The sequence below is a fragment of the Bos taurus genome, chromosome 8, assembly GCF_002263795.3.
Source record: "Bos taurus isolate L1 Dominette 01449 registration number 42190680 breed Hereford chromosome 8, ARS-UCD2.0, whole genome shotgun sequence".
Lineage (NCBI taxonomy): Eukaryota > Metazoa > Chordata > Mammalia > Artiodactyla > Bovidae > Bos > Bos taurus.
In genome coordinates, this window is record NC_037335.1 from 29,880,697 (window position 1) to 29,905,441 (window position 24,745).

Here is a 24,745-nt window from a genome sequence, read left to right on the forward strand (position 1 = left end):
AGCTAAGATTTGAACCCATGACTACCTCCATCCCATCTCATATTCCAACTTCACTACTCCTACCTCACCATTTACAAAGCTTGTCCTTCAACCATCTCCAAGCAGAGCAGTTATTTTTTAAAAGAATTCTTCACTTTCAAGGGATGTTGGTTGCATTTTATGATCATATATGCCTATTAGTTAAAGAACTGTCACCAAATCTCAATGTGGTTCTTCCATCTAGAGTAAGAAATAATTACATTTATTTTTTCTGTCCTGTGTAAATATTTCTTTTTTAGCTGCCTGGATGTACACTGGTTTGTCCCCCAGACACTGCTGTTCTGTCCCTCAGTGAGCAGCAAGTGACAGAAAACTTTCCAGTGTGCCTGGATGTTAGCAGAAAATGTTTAAAAATGTTGGCTTTATATATTTGTCCCAAAACACGAGTGTAGGTTATTCTCTCTTTCTGTTCCTTTGGTTTCCTTTCAGAGATGCCTTATATAAAGACCAGGGAAGGCCCAGGCTGAAACCGCTCGAGTTCGTGCAGCCCTCAACACCATCAGGATCTCTCTTGCCCCGAATGAGGAGTTCATTGTGCTCCAAGACATTATGTTGAAGCCCTTAACTGTGAACTCTCAGTCAAGATGCTAGACTTGCCAGTTAGTTACACAGAAACTATTCTGTCTGGGCTGGAATGTGGCAGTTAAGGAAGGGAACTTTGATCTTCAAGATAAAGTGGATACAGACACTAGCGCACTGTGGCCATTTCACCACAGCTTTAATTTGTATAGTTTTTTTCTCACTTTAATCTAAGTTCATTAAACCTGTATCTAGTGAATGGTGGGATGGCACAAATCAATGAGTATTTTGTTAGGAAACATTAAGGACAGCCAATGCAGTTCATCCCCCAAGACCTGCCCACCCCCACCCCCGACCCCAGTCAAGAATTACAGGGATATTTAGTCATGTCAGTTAGTTTTCTTTTAGAATGTGTGCCAGACTTTAATCTCTGGATTTGATATTTATGCGGTTATTTATTTAATCTTTTAACCCTGTCAAAGTTGTTTTAGCCAGCTCTAAGATGGCGGTAACCATAACAAAGTCACAACATCTATCTTTATTAAGCTTTTACTATATTCCTGGCAATGTGTTTAAGGGCTCTGCTTACTGTATCTCATTTAATCCTCACTAGTACCTGATGTGGAAGCCATCACTCTTAGCATCATCATCTTCCTGTTAGAAATAAAAATAATCAGGTGGACAGAGAGTCAGCCATGACCCGAATTTGTACAATAGTGGGTAAGAGAAAACACAGGGCTTTGAACCTGGGTATTTGGACTTGGGAGCCCTGTTCATCTGGCTGCCTGGCTCCTCGTTTGTTCTGTGGTTTGGGGCAAATAAGCCCACCTTCAGGAACTTGTTTCCTGATCTGTGGAAAAAAAATGTACTCTTGTATTTCAGCTTATTAAGGAGACCAAATTAGCATATGTAAAAAAAAAAACAACAAATCCCTGTACACTTTTTAAGAAATATGCAAATAGATGAGATGATTTTAATGGCATCAACACCTTCTAAAGATTATGTTTCTATATTGCCAATTCTATGAATAATCTCAGAAAATAGATCACCTCACTTATAAACAGGAACTCTGCAATGGGCCATCAATGTAACGTTATTGTGATTTTTGCATTTATGCTGTTGCTGATGGTAAACCATATTATGCTTGAGGGTGAAGGTCATTGAAGACAATTCTGTATTTTATTCCAGAGTACCACCCTTACATATTGATTGAATGTTCAGGGTTTCCCAGGTGGTTCAGTGGGAAAGAATCCACCTCCAATGCAAGAGACGTGGGTTTGATAGCTGGGTCGAGAAGATCTCCTGGAGAGGGAAATGGCAGCCCACTTCAGTATTCTTGCCTGGGAAATCCCATGGACAGAGGAGCATGGTGGGCTACAGTCTGTGGGATCACAGAGTCAGACATGACAGGAGTGACTAAACAACAACAATTGAATGTTAATTGTCCTCTTGTGCCCATTAATACACTTTGCTGGTGGAGGGAAGACTGACAATTATAAAAACAAAAGAAATGGTTGTAATAGTTCTGCTTGTAGCCAATGAAATGAGGTAAATAGTTGGATCATTGTTACAAAAATGTTATCAGCATGAGTAGATAGATTTAGCATTTAAAAATTACTCTCCAAAAAAGGCAACCTAAACCCCGCTTATACAGTAGCAGAAGTTTTGATACTGAATCAAATTGCCTCAATCCTTCTTTTCCCGAGTAGACAGAGCTGCAAAACAGAATATTTTTAGAGGGAATACTTACCACAAAATGTTTCTTCTAAAATTTAATTTAGCTTCTTAAAATATAATACTGTTTTTTAAAAAGTACAGATATTTGACCCATGCAGTGCATATTTTGTATTCCTTTGGGTATTTATGAACACATAATTTAGTAGTTTTTATGTTCACTTAATTTGTTTCCTTACGAAAGACAGGTGTGGAACATGCACCTGTTTGTGTGTGTGTGGGTGTGTGCATCTGAATGTGTGAAAATGCAGCTTAGGGATTACAGCAATTTAGTGAAGGTCATAAGTGACCTGCCGTGCCCTTGAACATGCTGTTTATAATTGCTGTGGTTAGTTTTTCTTCTCACTGTTTTTACCTATAATGTCAAAACACAATTATATGGAGTTGGTATGTTCACTAATAGCAGTTTATCTCTGCATGGTTTATAGACAGAGTCAAAAGCCAACAACTATAATTACATCCATGTTTCTAACTTAGCAGCAAGCTAGAGAAGTGTGGTTGAAGTATGCTGTGGGTATAGTGCAGCCAGTAGGAATTATAGGGTAAAGTCATTGCTTTGCATTCTTTTGGTTTTACAATAATTGTTACTTAAATTTTGTTTTCGGGATTTTACCACTGTCTGTTGTGTTTATATGACCACATAAAGAGTAGTTGAGTTATGTGTCTCTCCACTCTATTTTTCTGCTGCTTGCCTTCCTCTATAAATGGACTGGCTCTCCTTTCACTTTCTTCTGACTCAGCAAACAGTACATTACAGTTAATAGTTTTCTGAAGCAGCCTGATATTCATGCTCTATGGAACCCATAAGACTTCTCCTATTTGCATTTTATGTTTAATTGGGTAATTGTGGGAACCATGTTGAACTGTTAACAACTGTCAAGCCTTTGATTAATCTTTTGAATGTTCATTGGCATGGTTCAAGTTAGCAACTGCAATGCAGATTTTTGTTTGGGCTTTTTGTTTTGTTTTTGTTGCTGTTCTCATGATTATTTGAGGGTGTTAAAAGGATTATCTGGAAAAATATATGTAATTTCCCATTTTGGCTCACCTTACATATTGCAGCAAAGAAGAAGCAATGCAGTTTGTGGATCACTAATTTATTTTGCATGTGAGATATTGCAGTCTAGTAAATCTCCAGAAAAATTACTACAAGAAACCATCTTATATTTTGAATGACCTCAATGATATGAAATACAAAGGAGAATCTTTATTTTGGAAACAGTACTGAGTTGAGTCCGTAGTTTGGAAGCAGTAATTAAAAGGGAACCTTCATAAATTTGAAGAATATTTGGTATTGAATCATAGAACTAGAGATGAATTATATAGAAAATAATTTGTTTACTTGCGTTTGTTCACTTCATATGGGTCTTATATGATATGAAATGAACTTCAGAATTAACATAGCAGAAAGTTCTATTCAAACATAAATAACTCACGCACCCCTAATTTTTTTTGTCTATTTCACTTTAAGTGCATGTCAGCATGCTTGTGGAACAGTAAAATGTTTGCTTTTCTTTTAGTACCCTGTAGGTATTTAAGATATCTGGCCTAACATTATACAGTTTTAGGAGTCTGTGTGCATGTATTTTGGTATTGGATAGAGAAAACAGATGCATAGTGGAAAAGTTAGAACGAATAAATGAATACTTACAAATAAATCCTAAAGACTTTATGTGAAAGCCATAAAGACTTACAGGGGCTTGATGCTATGTTTGATTAGTCTCTGTATTTTCCTTATGTTGACTGAAACTCACTCTTACTAGAATGAGTACTAAGAAATGTAAGGCTTTTATGTCACAAATTTCAGAGTAGAACTTTGGATAGCACTATATCCAGGCTTTTAAATGTTATTTTTAATTGTACTTTGTTGTTGTTGTTTAGTTGCTAAGTTGTGTTTGACTCTTTGAGATCCCATGGACTGTCCCCTGCCAGTCTTTGCTGTCTGTGGGATTTCCCCAGCAAGAGTACTGGAGTGAGTTGCCTTTTCCTTCTCCAGGGGATCTTCCTAACCCAGGGATCGAACATGCGTCTCCTGCACTGGTAGACAGATTCTTTACTGCTAAGCCATGAGGGGAGCCTTTTAGTTGTATGGTGACACTCAAATAGTTTCTCATTGTCAGAGCTGAAGTAAATACAGCTAAAATTCCTCCAACCAATTTCTGCTTCTGGTCCAGGGAAACCACTGTTACCTATTGGATCTGCAACCTTCGGGGCTTTCTCCTATATCTCAGGAGTTACTTTGTTCTTGTTTTGCTGTATGTAGAGGAGAGTGTTCTGTTGGTCACAAAAGAGATGCATCCTCCGAGGAGCCACAGATCTTACCCAGGTTTCCATCCTGAGCTATCTTCTAGGTTCCCCCTTTCTTGACACTGTCTGGTGCAAGAATGAAATTCTTTGTGAACTGGTTGCTATAGGAGGAGACCAGCCAATGAGATGCCTCATTTTTAGAGACATGTTGGAAGATCTCCCGGAGAAGGGAATGGCTACCCACTCCAGTGTTCTTGCCTAGAGAATCTCATGGACAGAGGAGCCTGGCGGGCTGCAGTCCATGGGGTCACAAAGAGTTGGACACAACTGAGTCACTAACACTTTAACTTTCATAAATCGAATACTAAACATAGGAGCATTGATCTTATAGGAAATACATCTAGTTTTAAAATCAATAAAATGAGATTGCCAGGATAGGAAAGATTGAAGTGTTAAAACTGGTGGGGATAGATCTTCCTGAGTAAAGATTTGATGCTGGTGGATAAATAATAGCATTCTTTTTAAACTCTTGAGTTTGTGATTGTGAGTTTATGTGTTTATGTGTGTATGCACATGCACGTATCCAACTATTTCTTACATCAGCCCTGTGAGGCAAGCTCTGTTATTATCCTTTTTTTTTTTTTTGTATGTATTTGAAGAAACCAAGGAACAAAAAGGTTAAGTCATCTGTCCAAGGTCACAGAACTAGTAAGTGGTGGAATTAGGATTTGGACATAGGCAATTTTGTTAATCTATTATTTTAGATCAGATCTTAAGCTGGCTTAGTGAAGCTAATCCAGGATAGGAATAACCTCTTTAGCAGACTTTGTACTAAACTAGATATACAGAGCTCAAGATTAATTTCTCTTCCTTGGAAATAAAATACTGGATTCTACCTGTCATTTCCAGAGTGTGTTGTTTTGAAGTACCATCTTGGATCAAGTTAATAGGTTGGAATGGGCACTTCAGCTGCTTGTAAAGCAATCCTGCTACTTATGTTGAAAGTGTATTTTGGTGCTTTAGTCAAATGCACACAAGATGTGGGGGAAGGAGGATTATTTTAGATGAAGAATATGCAAGAGGAATCTAACACCAATTCTCACCTCTTGAGTTTGCATGATTTTTATAAGACCATTGTTGGGAGCTTGGGAGCTTTACGGTAATTGAACCTTCCACTGAGGCTCAAGATATGCTCTTCAGCCACCTCCTAATAGGATAACTGGAGAGAGAGTGAGGAAGGAGTGTATAGAAGGAGCAAATTCAAACTAGAAGCAGCACATGGTAAGGCCTATAAATGTTCATCCAGGAAAATGTCTTAGGTGCATTGAGTTGTAGATGAGCAACTTACATCCAACTAGATTTGTACTTTGTTTCCTGAAGTATGTTATTTCAATTCCTCCTGCCTCATAACCTTTTCCTTATAGTGTCCTTAGGGCTCTTCCACTTGCCATCTCTATGGAGACAGTCTGATGACTGTTAGCCTCAGCTTCCCTATTTGGGTTTTCCATAAGCTCTCAAGCTTAGCAGTCTTAGGTAAAATGTTTGTGTGAAAGGTAATGGAAAGGGGATATAACTTTGAGAATATATTTATTAATAATGAAAACAGGATGCACAGCTTTCAGGCCTGATAGACTTCTTTCATTCATGGAGATCCATAGACATAATATTCTCCTGTTGTTACATAGTGTAGAAGAAGGTGCTTCCCTGGTGGCTCAGATGGTAAAGAATCTGCCTGCAATGCAGGATGCCCAGGTTCAATCCCTTGGTGGGGAAGATCCCCTGGAGAAGGAAGTGGCAACCCGCTCCAATATTCTTGCCTGGAGAATTCCATGGATAGAAGAGCCTGGCAGGCTACTGTCCATGGGGTCTCAGAGAGTTAGACACAACTGCGTGACTAACACTTTCACTTTCACTTTTAAGGGCTATGCTAGGAGACCTGGCTACCACTTTTATTTCCATTACCAGTCACTGATACTTAAGCTTCACTTTCACCATCTATAAAATGGTGTTAGTATTGGCAGTTATTCCAGAGGATAATTTTGATAATATGCATGGAAGGGCTTTGTGAACTGTAATTGGGTGCTCCTCCTCATATATATGTGTGTGTGTATATAGGTGGTGGTTGATTCTCTAAGTTGTGCTCAACTCCTGTGACTGCATGAACTGTAGCCCGCCAGGCTCCTCTGTCTATGGGACTTTCCAGGCAAGAATACTGGAGTGGGTTGCCATTTCCTTCTCCAGGGGCTCTTCCCAATCCAGGGATTGAACCCGTGTCTCCTGCGTTGCAGGCAAATTCTTTACCGTCTGTGCCACCAGGGAAGCCGTCCGTCCAGATATACAGACATCTTTTTGTTTACTTTCTCTCCCTGCACTAATGAAAAATGCCTGAGACTATGAACTTTGACTTATTCTTGACACCTTGCTTCATATGTAGTACTGGTAATGTTTTTGTATTGAGTCTATTTTGGATTTTTAGCCTCTCTTAGATAGCTTACTGAAAATCTAAAGTTAATCCATACATTTTTTTTTACTCAGTGTGCCTATAGTTGATAGACGGAGCAGACTTGGACTGCTGGGAAATGTAAGGGACACAGGACAAGGTTGTAGCCTCAGGCCGTGACTGGTGATGCTTTCTCACAGTCCTAGTTTTTCACTTTCTCCAGAGAAAGCCACCACTTATGAGTCATGCTGAGCGTAAAGGTCTGAATTCCCTCTGTACGGTGCAAACGTTACACCTTAGTAACGCTTCTTACAGGGTCCTGCCCCATTCCCCGGCTCACCTTTGGTTTTCATGTTTTGTTCTCTAACCTCCACGTCTGAATGTTCTAGGCTGTGCTTGCTCATAGCGTTACGTATTTTCTCTCCTTGATGTCTGAGACAACTGGAGGAGACACACTGGCCTTCCTTTGCCATACGGTTGTTTGTTGATTTCTATGGGTGTTTCAGACCATTGAACTGTCCAGGTTTGGAGGTCCAAAGAAAGACTTCGATTGAACATATGTGTCTCGTTAGCAGTGTTATGACAAATAGCAGCAGCTGTATAAACTCATCTTTCTATAGCTTCACACAGGGGACTCAATTAACAATGGACCACTGTCAGCATTTAATCCTTTCTACCTCTTGGTTCTTGTGAACTTTTCTATTATGTATCAGGATTATTCTTACCCACAAACAGAAGAAAATGTCAAAATGTACAAATCAATTGAATGTCCCTTGGTGTTCTCTATGGTGACCTGGAGAAGGGCTGACAATTATAATGATCATTTTATTGGTCCTAATTAGAAACATACTGATCATGAGGATGATTGTGACAGAATTTATGGATCACTTTGCTTTGGAGTTGTTTTTGAACTTTAGCACCAGAGTCTGGTCTTGAGTGCTAAACCTCTGAAGTTTAGAATGACTATGGCATAAACAGGGCAGCAAGGGGCTTCTTCCAGATATACTCATAGAGACAGACACTTCTTTGTGAGCTGTTTGTCCTGTAGAAGTCTACTTTTGTGTAGGATAATCTGAAGACATGAGAAATAACAATCTCAAGTGATCTTTTACCTCATTAGGTAATTTCTATCTTTTGTTTCTTTGTCAGGAAAAAAAAGAGGGTACACTGGATGTTCAAGTACAGTAGGGAATTTAGAAAAGCAGAGTTACAGCTTTGTGATAACAATGAACAAAAGTTCAGGTTCAAGTTTAAGTATACTTGACATTTGAACTTGTTTGAAGCCCTTATTTTGGGTCTATCTGCAGAGGACATCTGAAATTCCTTTGGCTTCTGATCTATGGCAAGTGAACAAGAATGGATGACAAAGGGATATAAAGATAGAGCTCAAACAAGTTGTTGTTAATTCTTTCTTTCACCTAAGAGGACTAATGAAAAGCTTAAATTACTAAATTCAGACTAGACCATTGTCGCTACTTGCCAAGCAGTACATGCTTGTGCGTCTGTCTAATCCATATTTGAAAGCCACAAACAGAAGCACATAATTTGGCAAAACACCAAAAACATGCCTCGGCACACTTCTAGAGAGTCTTCCAAATGACTTATTGATTCAAAAATTTTAGAGTGTGTCTGTGTGTGTGCATGCAAGTGCACATATATTCATATTGCTGAGATGCTTCAAGTAAGTTCTGCCAGCAAACCATGTGTATTATGCTTGTTTCAGGAGCGGGGGCGAGTTGAGGATTTTCTTTCAAAATTCTGAATTATAGAAAGCAAAAAATAAAGCTGATTATTGGGCAGTTACTTTCTCTTTTACTTTCAGGATAAGTGCAAACTTATTACTTAAAAATGCTTCCCAAAGCACAACATATAAAGCAGTTTATCCTTAAGGAAGGTTAAAATATCCAATTTGTTTTTAAAATGTATTTTGAGGTTTTGTTTTTTACAAATGGGTTACAAGTAGTAACTCATTATAAGAAAAGAAATCTTCATAGCACCATGAATAAATTTCTTACATTGATAAATTATTCTTTTACCAAAGTATTGTTCCTTTGCCAGGTTTCTGCTTGATGTAGAAAGGATACACTTTTTAAAAGCACATAATCTGAATTTAATCCAGAATACTTGAAGATATTTAGAAAGTAACTACATGAAGTTATATTAACAAGACAGATGTGGAAGACAAATGGTCCATAAGAAGTTTCTGGTGTGGTCTACTTCCCCTTGCGTGAATATTATTTTTTAAAGTCAAGGGCTTTTATGTGTAGCATTTTATTTAAACACTTCAGCTTCTCTTAGACATTATTATTCCTTACTTGTTGCTGTTTAGTCACTAAGTCATATCTGACTCTTTGTGACCCTATGGACTGTAGCCTCCAAGCTCTTATGTTCATGGGATTCTCCAGGCAAGAATATGGAGTGAGTAGCTATTTCCTTCTCCAGAGGACCTTCCCGACCCAGGGATAGAATCCACATCTCCTGTCTCCTGAGTTGGCAGGCATATTCTTTACCAGTGGGCCACCTGGGAAGCCGATTCCTCATTTAAGGAAGAGGAAATCAGAGCTCAAAGAGTTTAAAATAAGCTGCCCAAAGTCACACAGCAAGGAGGTAGCAAAGGCAGGATCACTCTGAAGCCTGCCTGACTCTACATATTATTCCCTGGACACTCTACCTCTCAGCCTTCTCAGATCCATCCCTTTGAATTGCAAGCCATGCTGCTGTGAAGGTAATTGCATGTGGAGTATTTTAATGTATTTCCTTATTCACTTTTGTCTTTTATTTACACTGTCTTATTTAATATTTATCTCAGTTGGATGAGATAGATATTGTCCCCATTTTACAACTGAGAACCATTAAATCCTCACCCAACAGGTAGTCAAGAGATGAGCTTAAGTATGGGATCCTTCCTCAACTGTTTTTTTCTGTTGCATTTTAAATGGCTCAAATCCAGAGAAAATCAATGGTAGGCTCTGTATCTCATATTCAAAAGTTAAGCATGGTAAACCTAGAACTTTGGGGCTTAATTAAAAAACCAAAAAAAGAAAAAGAAACCCACAGTACCTGACCATGTAATTCTTTGTAAGCACCTTTTCACATTACAGGTGCAAATTGGTAATTGGTTGAGCTATGTATGTGTTCAAACACATTTTGGTTATGATTGAGTTCCTTTTTTTTCCTTCCTAGTTTCAAGGAAGTTTGTGGTATTCTGGTAAGGGTTTGACCATAACAACTTTTAGTCTTTTGGTTTCATTAGGCATAATAGGATTAGATAGATTAAGGTGACTGAATTCACACAAATGTAAAAAAAAAAATGGGGAGGGGAGATGGGGAAAAGAGTTAGATGGGGAGAAGGAGTTAGTTGTCACTGTTCTGTTTATCTATTTGCAACACCATTTGAAAAATTTCACAGAAAGGTAGTGTCCTTCCTGCAAGCTTCATTTTGTATCAGTTTCTTAGTGTCCAGGGATGAGAGTATCATACTCATGACCTTTCAGTAAGTATTTGTGATGAAATTAAAAGGCTAAAGTCTTAAGCTCGAATGTGTAATCGGGTTTTCACTTACATACATGTTCATTATCCCTCAAGGTAATGCTGGTGGTTGGGTTGACTCAGGAGGTAGCCTTGAGAATCTTTCTGGACTGGCAGGGTTTCGCTGCCATGGCTGCATGTATTTGCTCTCACTATTTATTCCAGATGCATTTATATCCCTTTATTAATTCTCTTACTCTGACTTTGAGATTGACAATTACCAAGACCCCCAAACTTGTGAATTCAAGTGTGTTCCTTTAGAGGAGGTGAATGTTGATTGATAAAGAAGAAGCTGAAATGAGATCACAAGAAAGGTAATAAAGTCTGGGTCACTCATTTAAATATGTGACACAAATGGAGAACTTGCTGGGAGGCAGTCCTGGCCCAAGCCATGTAAACTCTGATCACAAATTACCATCAGTGCCATCTACCATGCTGCACTAAGGTCCATTGGATAGACTGAGGTGGGGACAGGCTAAGAACTTTAAGCCATTGGTTCATCTGCTGGATTTTATCATGTTGGTGGTCTGGACAGTTACTTTGACTTTTTCTTGAAACAAATCAACTAAAAACATCTCCTTCATTGCTTGCCTAAACAATGTTTCCAAAAGTTAACTAACTGCCTAAATTCAGTTGATTTGATTTTCTCAAGAAATCAGTTTATTTCACTAAAAAAACACACATAACTCTGCCACCTCTTGTGTGGTGCTTAAACGGTGTTTTCAAAAGATGATTATCCTTCAGTCAGAATGGAGGAGGTCCATTTTTTATTTTAACAAAAAGATACTGCTTACTCCCTCTTTTTGGTGAATTTTATTCTATTTAGACTTAATTCTTATGCCTCATATTGAACATTTGTTCTAGAGAAATGTAATCCCAGGAGCGCTAGTGATGTGCTGTTCAGACGGTGCTGTGCTTTAGGTTTCTGTTCCAATCTAAGATTTCAGAAGAGTCAGTAACTGCAAATAATCTAAAAGGGGAAGAGTGAAGAATGCTTCTAACTTTCCTTTGAAATGAATAGCTCCGCTAGAGCAGCAGCTATTAGAAAAACAAAAACAACAAAGAAAAGCTGCCCAGCTCAGCACACAGAGGTAAATTTACTTACATCAGACTGAAAAATGAGGGCTGGGCTTTGAAAAGACATCCCTTCTGACTAGAGGAAAGCTTGTAATTTTGGCATGGCTGCAGCCCTCCTAAGCCCCTGAGAAATTCTGTAAAACATTACAGAAGACTGTTCTTAATATTAATGGATGTCTTCCCGTGTGTGTGTGTGTGTGTGTGTGTGTGTGTGTGTGTGTGTGTGTGTATGCACAGGGAAGAAAAATGCCAGCCAGGGATGGGAGAGAGAATGAGAGAGAAGGATCAGGTAGAATGAGGAACTACCAGTGAAAGTGTCTCATTTCTGAAAAATCTTTTGCATCTGTCATTTTCTACTCTTCATCCAGTAGAGTATCTCAAGATGATTTTCAGAAGAACCCCAGCCATTTAGACACTTGAGGTTATTAGCCTTGCGATACTGTGGCCCTCTTAACAAACTCTTCCTAAAATACTTTGTAGATAACATGACTCACTGATATAATCTCAAATCATGGTCTTATCTGTTACATGACATCAGAGGTGAAAAAAAGACTGTTTCCCCGTGTCTGGTTGCAGTGAGTATCACATCATGTTGTACTGTGGCGGACAGTTTCAGGGGTACCAAGGGCCTGCAGCTCTGTCTCTTGGGAGGGGACTTTTCCTTTGCAGCTTAGCTTCAGGAAACCTGAACATTTGTGTTTTCAAGACCACATACCATTGGGAAGGAAGTAGGGGTGGAGATGCGTGCTGAGATTAAGTGGCTACGAGAATCCCTGTGCTGTGCAGGATCTGGGAACCGCTAGGGTTTCTGTAGCCCTCTTTCTGGCATGCCTTTAGAATTTGCGAAGTTCTGCTGACAACAAACACTGATACTTGTTAAGGATACTTTTTGCAGAATAGTGTGTTGACTTTTCAGGCCCGGCCAGACAGACTTCTGTACGGCTTGCCTGACCAGCATGGCTGTAAATTGTGTGTCTGTGCTTGTCTCAGGAGACGGACGGATATCTGCTGCCTTAGAACCCACCGTCATACTTCTTTGGGATACGTAACTGTTACCTATCATGGTAAAGGAATTTAATAATTGTGGGAAACAGTTGTTCAAAAGCAACTTGGAGATTATTTTCAGGAAGGAGGTGTTAACTCCTCCTAGCCCTGAGTCAATCTCTCCGTTTCGGGCACTGGCCCACGTTACCTTTAAGGACGCTGGCCTTTTCTGGCTCAACATGTGGACAGTTATGCAGATAATAAACAGAGAGCCAAACTTCTTTTCAGGATTGACAATGTGGGGGAAAAAAAACAGAAAATGCACCCATTTAAAAAGGGTGCCTTGATTTGCTGTGGAGTTTAAAACTGGGGACGTGTTTTCCCAGAAGTGTAGCAAATAGTTCTGTGGCATCGTTGCCTAGTTAATAAGTGATCTCCCTGGCCTGCTCTGGCCAGGCATGTTTTCCTGACTTAGGACTGACACTCTTCCTATAATCTTAATTCATTTTTAGTCAGTCAGGCTGACTAAATCTTCTGATTTGGCAGAGTAGAGTGTCCGGATTGCCGTTGTTATGTTTGCTCTGGATTTATATCTTAAGTTGAGGTTAAGTAACGTATTTACATAAATCAACTCAGCACTAGATTCTGATACAGAATTGTTTTACTGAGAGAGAGAGAAAAAAATGAATTGTATTGCTTCCTGAGATTTGCTTTCATTTTATATTAAACCTCAAAGGATTTATCAATTTAACATGTTCTGTGTTAAAATGAACTCTTCTGTGGGTTTTGCTTCTTATAAAAGAGAATGAAAAGAAGTTTATTTGCTACAGCTGGTTATATAGCTTTTGCTACAATGGGATGACTTTTCTAGAGGTAGAATGTAAAATATAGTAAGCCGATATCATTTAGCAAAAATATCAATATATTTTTAAGGAAGGATTCGTGTTTTCTTATGGGCAGCACAAGGACTCCAAAAAATTTAAAAAGTTCTTTCAGTAATAAAGATACTGCAGAAAGGTAAAGATGTTTTAAATTTATGGTTGCCAGTATTTAATGGGAGTACTTTTTATTGTGATTCATGCAAATGTCTTTCCAGAATTTTATTTCTTTTAAAATAATGGCAAAGAATATGTCTGGCTGTATTGGATGGGTCATCTATTAATTCATACTCTAAAACAGTTTTTACTTTTGTTAAAATATACTTGTACATATTTCTAAATCATAATGAAGGTGTTCAGAATTTGGGGATAAGATATTTTAAAAGATATCTTATCATTGCAAATGCCAGAAATATATAGGATGAGCAAGAGATTGCTGGTTATTTTAAGTTTATTGAAAAACAACACTGAAAACTTGCTACTTTCAATACTGTGAAATACTAGCAAAACACTACTGACTGTGAAATATAATGTTAAATGTCTGACTTTAAATTTTAATATTTTTATGACTACTGAACAGAATTTGCCTAATTTTAACAATGATAGTTTCATGCTTTCATAAAACTAGGAAATGCTAAGTAACTTCATGACAGGTTTTTGTTTTCATCTTGAATATATTTTCTTCCTAGACTATTATTAGCATTGCTAAAATATCCTTCTGTACCTAGGGGAGATATTCTGTCTCCTGGGTTCTTGCAAGTTTATCTAAGATGGCCCAAGTGGAGGGGGTTGCATTAATTTTGAACAGCATAGTTTTCTTGGTGGGATGGCTTTGTATTGTGTTTTGCTTTGTTTAAAGAAATTATTATTGACTCCTTAAGTGTTCTTCTTGAGGTTCCATATTCCCTGACTTCATCTCATTTTGCACCATTTAACGTTAGTGTGGCTGTCTGGCCAACCACTCCTTCTCTTTCATCCGTTCACTTGAGAAGATAGGATCCATATTTCCAGTCTCTGCAAGGTGGAAGCATGTGTTTTGTCCAGCTGAGTCTCTTGGTCTGGTTTTTTTTCCTGGTCCTAATACATGTTTATTCCTACATGTGACAAATCTGCAGTCATGTTTTTCTGAGTTATAATGACTCAGATGTCATAATTAATTTGATGAGCAGGTGGGGGTTATTAGCCTTGTGCTTCACTTGCTAATAGCTGCACAGTTTTTCTAAAGTACTCTTTCAACTAAGGAGGCATTTCTTCACATAGAATAAACAGTACGGCACAAAAGCCTCAGTTAGATAACTATCCGTGGGCTTGAAAAGCTGCCAAGCAGATGTTGTTATTGGAGCTGGCCCAGGCGAGATTGGGCAAGGCAGATGCTCGCGGGGAGGGGTGGGGGGAGGAGAAGGGGGAGGAGATGTAAGAGAGCAGAGGTTGTAGGGTGGGGGGAAAGGGAGGTTCTACAGGACTCTTGCTTGCTTTGCAGGGGTTGGGCCAGATTTTGTTGGGGTGGGCGTCATCTTCTCATGAGCCACCTCCATGGTGATGGCCTCCTGTTGGCCTCTTGAAATGTACATAAATGAGGATGGGGTGGGGTTGGAGGGGACCCTCTGTAAATATCCACATGGGAATGAATCCTTGTGTTCATCCAGAGGGCTGAGACTTCTGGTTTGCATTAGGGCGGCTGTGTGCAATTTTTGAAGGGCCTACGGAGACTCTGCTTCATACCTACCCACATATGTAATGGACATGACGGCCCTGACATTTACCAGAACTCATAGGTTCTGCTTTATTGCTATAAATTAGGTTGTGCAAATTTAAGACAAAATACTGTTTTGTTTCCTGTCACCTCACCATATAATTTTTTTTTCTGGGCCTTCCCCACTCTTTATTAAAATATTGTGAAGTAGCAGCATACTTTAAAAAATTAAAATCAATCTTGGAATGTGTCAGATTTGTATGAGGTAAACATGTGGCAGGTTTAATCTAAGCTGATCTTGTTTCTGTCTGCTGTCTTTTTTTCTTTCTTTGTTTTTTTTTTTTTTTTTTTGTGATCTAAGGCTTTTTAAAACTCCTCTCTCACTCCCCTTCACTAGATTAAATTCTGTAATCTCATTTTTCTTTGAGCTGATCTCAAGCCAGTGGTCTGGGGATTTTATAGCCAAGGGATAATTTTTGATAATGGGCTATTAAAACACTTGCAGCTCCTACCCTGTCTTTCAAATTAGTGTGTGCACAGATTGTCTTTCTGGGGGAAAAGTCTTTCCCTTGGCAATAAGCAACTGATTATATGCTACAACCAGCATAAAAGCTTCCTGTAATGCTCATACCAAAAACATAGGTAAATAATAAATGATAAATAACAAGGGTGACTGTACAGTGGGAACAGCAGCTCTGCCCAGGATTTTTGCTTTATCCCTTGGAGAAAAAGTCCTGTTTTCCCTATTCAGACAGATTTAGTGTGTTCTGACAACAGGGTCATCTAACAGTTTCCTTAACGATGGAAGTACAGTGGCTGGAGACAGCTGTGTAAGGTCACGTAACTTTCATTGTTGTTTATAGTATGCTTATTAATAGGTTAAAATGAATAACTCCCTGGACAGAGGTCAGGTAGCACCTGTATAAATAATGAATTTACCCTTCCAAAATATGTAATGTAAAATTAATATACATAACTTGCCACTTTTTAAAAAAAATTCAGTTCAGCTTCCTTTCCTTTCTTTAGTTTTCTGAAGTATGATTAAAGTAAAAATTAATGAGTCCTGAGAAGGCAAACAAAGCTGTTCCCTAATACCCTGTTTCAGTACAACTGAGATTTTGTTAGTGTACAGTTAAAGCCAGTAGCCTCTGTCATTAAAAACGGTACCTGATTCTACGTTGCAATCATTTGTCACAAGGAAAAATATTTTGGACATGCAGGCATATGGAACATAAAGTGATGTAAAGCCACCAGTTGTGAAACTGATGTGATGTGTGTTGTGCTGAGAGTTGGCATGAATGCTTTTCTTCTTCATATGTAAAATTGGGGTTCAGATGTGTCTATATGTGAAACGCATAGCTGCATTGTGTGCAGATAATAAGAACACATATGTCTCAACACCATTTTTTATGCCTCTATGCTTCATTGCTCAATAGCCTGATAGATGCATATGGCTGAATTCATTCATTCTGTTGATTGTTCATACTTTTGGAAATGATGTTGTGATTTGGCAAACTGGATCTTGGTTGGGGAGCAATACTGAAAGCAAAGAAGTAGCACACTTTTGATTCTGAACCTTGTACTTAAGAATTCTAAAACTTCTTCAAATATTTCTAATCTAGTAAAGGGTTTCTCTGTATCCAGGCCTTTAACTGTATAAAATTGAAATCCATTAGTGGGTAAAGTGGATGTTAATTCTGTCTCTTATCTAGTAAATGGTGGTGCTGTACCCAGGCCTTCGACTATGTAAAACTGAATCCAGAGCAGACATTATCAGTGCCTCTTTCATTGTTCTAATTATGCAAATAAGAAGTTCAAGAAACCTTTGTTAAGTTCAATGAACATAATGTATTCCTAGCAAAATGCTAGTGTGCTAAATATTAGGGAACTATAAAGACCAATGAAGTATTGATCCTTGTTCTCGGGGAGTTTATAATCTGATCTAGTAATGGAAATAGAAACATAAAAGTAACCACTTAAATTGTATAAAACAGATGGTAGACAATGGCATATAGATAGATAAAAAGTACTGTTGGAGTGGAGAGGAGGGAGTTAGTAATTTATGAGAATCCAAAGAAAGCTCTTGGAGTAATTCCCTGGTGGTTCAGTGGTTAGGACTCTGCACTTTCCCTGCTGAAGGCCCAGGTTCAATCCCTGGTTAGGGAACTAAGATCCCACAAGCTGCACATGGCGGGGCCCAAAACCGTAAAACAAGTAACAGAGAAGGCTCTTGTGACTTCTAGAAATGAGCTAGAAAGATGAGTGCAGTTTTCTCAGACAGAAATGTGAGGGGGCGGGGCTCCTGGATGTTGGAATTAGCACAAGGGAAGGTAAGTATTGGGAACGGGTACGGGCACATTGGTGGTTGTGGGTCATGAACAGCCATGGAGGCGGTGAGTAGATTTTAGCTTGTGTAGGAATGGAGAGTCTCATAAGGGGCTAGGCTCAAAGAGTGGGGTTGCTGACGGTTTCAGTTGCCACAGTGAATAGTTTCCAGTGGGTACCTCTTCACAAGTCTCTTAAAAGTTATAATTAGATTGTCTTATATATGACAATTTCGACAGTAAAATGAAAGATGTATTGGAGAAGGGAGAAAATGGAATTAGGAAAAGGACATTTTAGGCCACGCTTTAAAATTTTCATGTAAAATATTTGTCTTGTCCCTGTATTTTGTATATTGCATATAAAGATTTAAAACAGAAAATGTAGACTGCATATTCAATAATTTGAACAATTTTTATTGAGCACCTGCTATAAACCAGTGATATTTCTAAGGGCTGTGGGTATAATCATGAACAAGACAGACATGAGCTCTGCCCTCAGGGAGCTTGCCTTCTGTTGGGAAAGAATGATGAAGTCAAATCAACAAAATAATAAGTCATTTCAGATTGTGATGAAACAAAGAGAATGTGATGATACCAGTATACAGATTAAACTGGAGATGATTATGGGGGACTATCTGTCAGCTAAGGTCCTATGGGAAAGCCTTGTTGAGGAAATGGAATAGGAAAGGATGAGGAGTACAGTAGTATCCTAGTACGTTTGATACTAGTTTGTGACCTCCGTTATCAATTTAACTCTGGTTAAAAGTCCCTTTCTGGCTTTGGCACTTCCAGAGATGGTCTCAGGGACAGGTGATGCTTTCACGATTGTTAGAGAGCTCTCTATAAGAAGCACGTCATGGTATTCCTGGATAGACTTCCATTTGCAGAATCCTCATTTAACTTTAGGTGGTCTTCACTGTAAACAAAATATTTAAGAAATATTTTATATGTAAAGACCCGTATATAGAAGACCTTGCTTACTTTATAAAAACTGCATTTTCCTGTTTTATTGTTCGTTGCCTCTCGTTCAACGCCCTAGTATTCTGTGCTTCTGAGAAATCCCTTCCAGGCAACAGATTTGTTGGCACGCCTCATAGCATAGGATGCTATGATGAGACTTGTGTAGTCAGTCTTATCATCGTCTTTTCCCAGTCTGACCGACGGCTCAGAGCTCAAAATTTGTGTTTGTTTGTCTGTTCGTCTCTGTTTGGAGTCTGTGATAGCAATTTCCATTTCCTGTCTGCCTCTATCTCTTGGATTTTGTGTTTTCATACATGAATTTTCACAGTTTTCTGTTAAGCGAAGTGTCATGTCATTATTTGTAATAACAATAAAGATTTATCTTCAGATTTGATGCTTGGGATCTGAGTACAGAACCAGCAGGAATGACCGGATTCTGGAGGTATTGATGAAAGGGAGTGTGATGATAGATGGTCATGAAGGGTTAAGGAGGGGAGGAGGAGGAGATGGCTATACCGTGGGGAGAAGCCTGGGGCAGCTTACAAACACAGGCAATCCAAGAGCAAGAGCAAATCTGAGGAAGGGATAAAGACTCGGATTTTAATCAAACTGGTGGTCATATGCCCTGCTGAAATGAACTATTAAAGAGAGTGCGAGAGTAGAAAAGGAGGGTTCTGGTTAGGAATACAGATTTGAGTGTAATTGAAAGCTTGGAAGTAAATGGGGCTATTAAGGGAGGGATTGTTTCTAGAGAAGGTCTGAGGGCTGTGAATGGACCCCTGAGGGAGGTCTACAGTGAGTGTCTAAGGGAGAGGCACTCACATCCCCCACCCTCTGCATGTGTGTACACTGTCATCCCACTAAGATGACATATTTTATCCTCCATCTTTCCTCTGACTAGTTCTTGTTCATCCTTCAAGGCCCGTCGGAGACATTGCAATACATTGATCCCCCTTGTCTGAGATGGTGGCTTCTCCTTTGGGCTCTTGCAGTACTTTGTACTTGTCAGCAGTAGGACTTACCACATATTATCAGAATTGCTCAGTTCGTTCTTTTTCTCCCCACTGCCCTGTAAACTCTCCGAGATATCTTGCATGTAGCTGAATGCCTGCTGCATAGCTGATGCTCAATACACATTTGAGGGGTAAATAAATAAACTAGCAGAGTCATCCTAAACATGAGAGGAATGCTGTCTCAGAGATGTCAGGGAAGACAGATGAGCATCTAAAGAGAAGGACACATAGTCAACATAAGGGTGATGATATGCCTCCTGTCTCAGTCACCTTAGCTGCCATCATCAAATACTATAGACTGGGCAGCTTAACCATTATTTCCCACAGTTCTAGAAGCCCAGAAGTCTAAGATCAAGGTGTCAGCAAGTTAGTTTTCATTCTGATGCCTCTTTTCACGGTTTGTAGGTGACTGCCTTCTCATGGTGTCCTCATGTGGCAGACAGAACAAGCAAGATCTCTGGTGTCTCTTTTTATAAAGACACTAATCTTATTGGATCTTAATAGACTTCCCTGTAGCTCAAATGGTAAAGAATCTGCCTGCGAAGCAGGAGACCAGAGTGTGATTCCTGGGTTGGGAAGTTCCTCTGGAGAAGGGAATGGCAATCCACTCCTGTATTCTTGCCTGGACAATTCCATGGACAGAGAAGCCTGGCAGGCTACAGTCCGAGGGGTCTCAAAGAGGCAGACAGGACTGAGTGACTAACACACACACACACACAGTCTTATTGGATCAAGGCCACAAGGGTGGGGCCGGGACTTCAATATATGAATTTTGGGCATGCACACAAGTTTTAAGTCCATAATACCTCCCTCATGCTGGGTACTATTTGTAGTTTGTACATAGATAGATAGATAAGTAGATATTCCTAGTTGAAAGTATAACATCGGATCCATAGTGGAAAGTATGTACCTTTGCTCTGAATTCTGATCCAAAGGACGTTGCTGGGACAGCCCACATATATACCTAGTCACAGTAAGGCAGTTCTGATCCAGTAATTTTTATGACTGATCCTGCAGAGTTGCTCATGATATCCACTATATCTGTCTTTTTATTCACTTGGTGATGACTGAATGTGCTTAGACTGTAGCTTGAAAGGAATTTCATGAGTAAAAGGGTGTTAGGCTCAGGAATTTAGGGAGGGAATTTATGGAGCCTGATTTATTTTAAAATTAGATGATTATCTGCTTAGGTTGCTCTAGGTGTGGCTTTGCCTTAGGTGTGGGGATAGCCCAGATTTCCTTTTAAGTTTCTTACTGGCTTTCACATCCTCTGGTTGGAATTTAAAAATTCTTATTTTTCAGAACTATTTGAAATTCTTGTCCTCTCCATCTCCTAGAAATACTGTCTGTTGAAAATAAGGCATAGTCAGGAAAGAGTATCTCTATAGAGTTGTAGCAGAAGACATAACAGAATCTTTGAATAATTAATGAAAATACTTGTCTTATTCTATAATGGATAATACTGAGACACATAAAAACTCATTGCTGATCATTTTTATTTTTCTGAAGAAACCGATAATGTGTCTTTTATTCTCACCTAAATGCTCCTATGTACACAGATATTAGCAGTTCCTTTGGTTTCTCTATTTTGATAATTATTTAACCTCTTGTAGTTAGTTTCTTTATTCTTAATAACGTTATTATTGGGCATACACTTTTGAGTTTTGAAAAGTCACTTAAGTATAGAAATAACCTTCTCTGGATATAAGAATGGCTGTTGACTGGGCGGATGGAATAAGTCCAGGGTATGTGATGGATCATGTCTCCTAGTATCAGAGAGGGAGGAAAAAAAGCATTTGACTTTTTGTATACAACATCTATCTAGTCTTAGTAGAAAGATTTGTTGGTTTTTTTTTTTTTTTTTGGTCTATTTAAAATGGGCATTTCTATATTTCTATAATGTTTGCTGGGAAATTTGTTTCCCTAAGGCCGGAAGTCTGGGCCAGAGGCAAACCCTTTGAAGTGTGTCTCCTTTCTTCCTTTGTACATTAAAATAAATCAAAACAAAACTCTAATCCCTTTATGATACTTGACAGCCATGGACTATTGTTCTGTACTGCATCAGCAAAATCACTCTTTCGCACTTGAACTGGGAGCTTTTTAGGGTTGCCTCTTTACCTCCTGCCTGTTTTAGGGGCAGAGACGTGACACAGGAGCAATACTAGTTTCTGGGGGGTGAGTACTTGAGTGTAGACACTGATACTTGAGCTCATAGCTTGCACTGTTCGCTTTCACTTTTCACGGAATGGGCTGCTCCGTTTGTCTAAGACTCACTTTCCCTTTTGCTCTCCCTAAGCTCTTCCACCACTGAGATCCATAATTGTTCTCCATAATGAATACATAACAGATCCTTTGGGTGACCGGAGCTGTAAATAGGAGGGATCTGGGTGACAAACCTGTGTATGGCCCTCAGTGCCCTTTATTGTCACCAGTGCTGAATTTCATATATATGTATTTCTGAGGTTTCAGCCAGGCCACATGGGAAGCTGTGTCCCTCTTCTCTCCCCCTGCCCCCACCCCCATCTTTTTGGAATGAGTTTATGTTTTAATATTTTAAACACAGTTTTTTATCCATAGTCAAATTTAAGTGTTGAACTTGACTTAAAAATCAGGGTATCTGCTCTTTTTTGTCAGAGTAGTGAAGGAGAATGCTGAGAGAAAAAAATCTATCCTGGAAGAGATTTTCTGCACAGGGAAGAACTGATGGCAACCATTTCTTCATGCTCATCTTTGAGTCTGCAGCTTTTGTGAAACAAATCTCCTCATGCCATACAGAATGCCATCGAAACATCAAAACACTTAAATAGTATTTTAAAGGAAAAGCCTACCTTGTTTAACGGTAGTTTATTTAGAGGCTGCGCAAATAACAAAATCATGTTATAGGTTAAAACAAAAAGCCACGGCAATCTACCCTATCACGCCTTTCCTTTTAGGGGCAGAGGGCCAGATGTTTAAACAATATTGCAAGCGGTGTGCAGACTGCAGCTCTTGGAGGCCTTGGGAAAGAAATCATGTCTGCACCCCTAGTGTTTCACAGTTTTAGACCCCTGACCTAGAAACAGTTTAAACAGATGTTTAGTTCAAGGGATTTATGTCGACATTGAAATTTTTTTCCCCTTTGGAAATGGCTGCCTCTAAAACTGGAGCTTTTTCTTAGAAAAAGGACCAGAGAAACAAGGACATCTCACAACTTCGTAGTTTCATGTTGCATGTGTCCCGGTGCAACAGAAACAGAACAAATAGGTACAAACCACCTCATCAGCCACTACTGTTCATGTGTATGGACATTTTTGTAGCCCCCACTTTCAGTTCTGTGTAGGTGATCACAGACTTGCAACAAGAAGTTTGCTAAAGCAAAGAAGACTTTTGGAAAACCCCTTTGGATTATGAACCAACTGAAATTATAGCTTCTCTTCCTCTCCTTATTTCCTTCCCTCTCTCCCTTCCAAATCTTCCTTTACCTCTTCTCCCAGAAATAATTCCTTTCAACTTTGATCCTGGTGTGTGGAGTTCATTCCATGACTTGGGTCAGTCAGGAACAGTGCATTGCATCATAGCTGCCTTTATGAAAGTGTTTATTTCATATCTGAAATGTTTTCATGTGCATTCGCTCTGCTTTGACTTGCAGAAGGGGAAAGAAAGTAGTTTTACTGGAGGCAAAACAGCCACCTGTGAAAACTAATTGCGTAGGTAGACGTTTGATGGTATCTCTGGGAGGGACCCAGCAGGAAGAAAGTAAATGTTCTTAATCTACAGGGAAATTACCTGTGTGCCAAGCTGACCCTCTTCATCAAAGCCAGAGTTGAAATATACCATCAAGTTGGTGGCCTCTGTTTAGGAGGCCGAGGTGGGGAGGGTGACAAGAAGGAGGAGTCCTGGAAGGTGGATACAGTTCTTCGAGATGAACTGAATAGATAGAGGAAAAATGACAAATGTGATATACTCAACTGAACCACCTCGTTAAGGGCTGACATGTGATGTGAATGTTCTGTAGTCACTTTCAAACAAAAACTTGAGATGTGGTTCCTTCTTTCTTCCCCTTCATCAAGTTTTCTTTTTAGTCTTAAGTTCTGCTGTCTTGGCTTTTTAAAAAAAAAATCTTTCCTCTCCTTGATTCATCAGTCTAGTATACCCACGTGCCTTGCCATTGAAAGGGCAAAATGGATTGTGATGGAGAAACAGGAATCAGTGATGCAGGCTCCCTCTTGTTACCATCTGAGTAGCTCTCTGACTGATTATACGCAAGTTTAGAAAGATCAGGTCCCATGGGGCCATACTATGTACCCACCGGTAAGTGTATGCCTCTGTGTGAAACTAACCAACTGAGATTGGTCTTCCGATGACAGGGTCTGAGCTCTCTTGTAAGAGTCTGCGTTTTGCTGTTCACCCTACTTGGCAATCAGCAGTAGTCTTGGTACTAGATGTTTTCTACTCACATACCTACATGTTGCCTTAGCTGTGTAGCCAGAAAAGTTTGACAACACGTGTCTGCCTGCTGGTTCTTGTTCAGTCACTAGGTCGTGTCTGACTTGTGGTGACCCCACGGCCTGCAGCACACCAGGCTTCCCTGTCTTTCATCAGCTCCCAGAGTTTGCTCAAACTCATGTCCGTTGAGTCGGTATCTCATCCTCTGTTGCTCCCTCTTCTCTTGCCCTCAGTCTTTCCTAGCATCAGCCTCTTTTCCAGTGAATTGGCTCTTGGCATCATGTGGCCAAATAATTGGCGCTTCAGCTTTAACATCAGTCCTTCCAATGAATATTCAGGTTGATTTCCTTAGTGTCTTTCCTCAACGGCTGTCTTTCATGGGAAATCAAAACTCTAGAGGAGAGGGGAAAAGTCCCTAGTATTTGAAGCGCCATGAGATTTAGGGAGATTTGGAGAAAAGTTAGACTATCCTTCTGCAAGATTAATAAAAAAAAATTTTAGAGAACAACCAGGAAGTTTTACAAAAGCTCCATAAATTAAATAAGAACACGAATTAAAAGGAAAGTTATGTGATTTTCAAAAGGAAGCGTTTTGTGTTTGGAAGACTTTGGACACATTCCTTAATGTGTGGGGTCCTCAGTCAGGCCCTGGGTGCAGTCACTGGGATGCTGAGCTGCCCAAGGGAGCTGTTCAGTAGGAGGCCAGGTTCTCTTGGAGGCTCCATTGCCTTTAGCTTTCACTGTCTGGGAGTAACTAGATCCATGCCTCTGAAGTCCATGAGTGCTCACTTAACCCTTGTGTACTTTGACTTCTTCCTACCTGTTCCTACCAGTGTCTTGTGGGTCCTTTCAGGATCCAGCAATTCAGTCTTGCACCTGTCCCTG

General features: G+C 39.5%; 1 protein-coding gene and 1 non-coding gene across 11 annotated transcripts in view; both read left to right on the forward strand.

Annotated features, from left to right (window-relative positions):
- NFIB (nuclear factor I B) overlaps nt 1–24,745 on the forward strand; it is a 256,854-nt gene that overhangs the window by 28,963 nt on the left and 203,146 nt on the right.
- Nucleotides 17,233–17,305, forward strand: TRNAE-UUC (transfer RNA glutamic acid (anticodon UUC)). Its single transcript has one exon. It is a non-coding gene; the product is annotated as a tRNA-Glu (tRNA).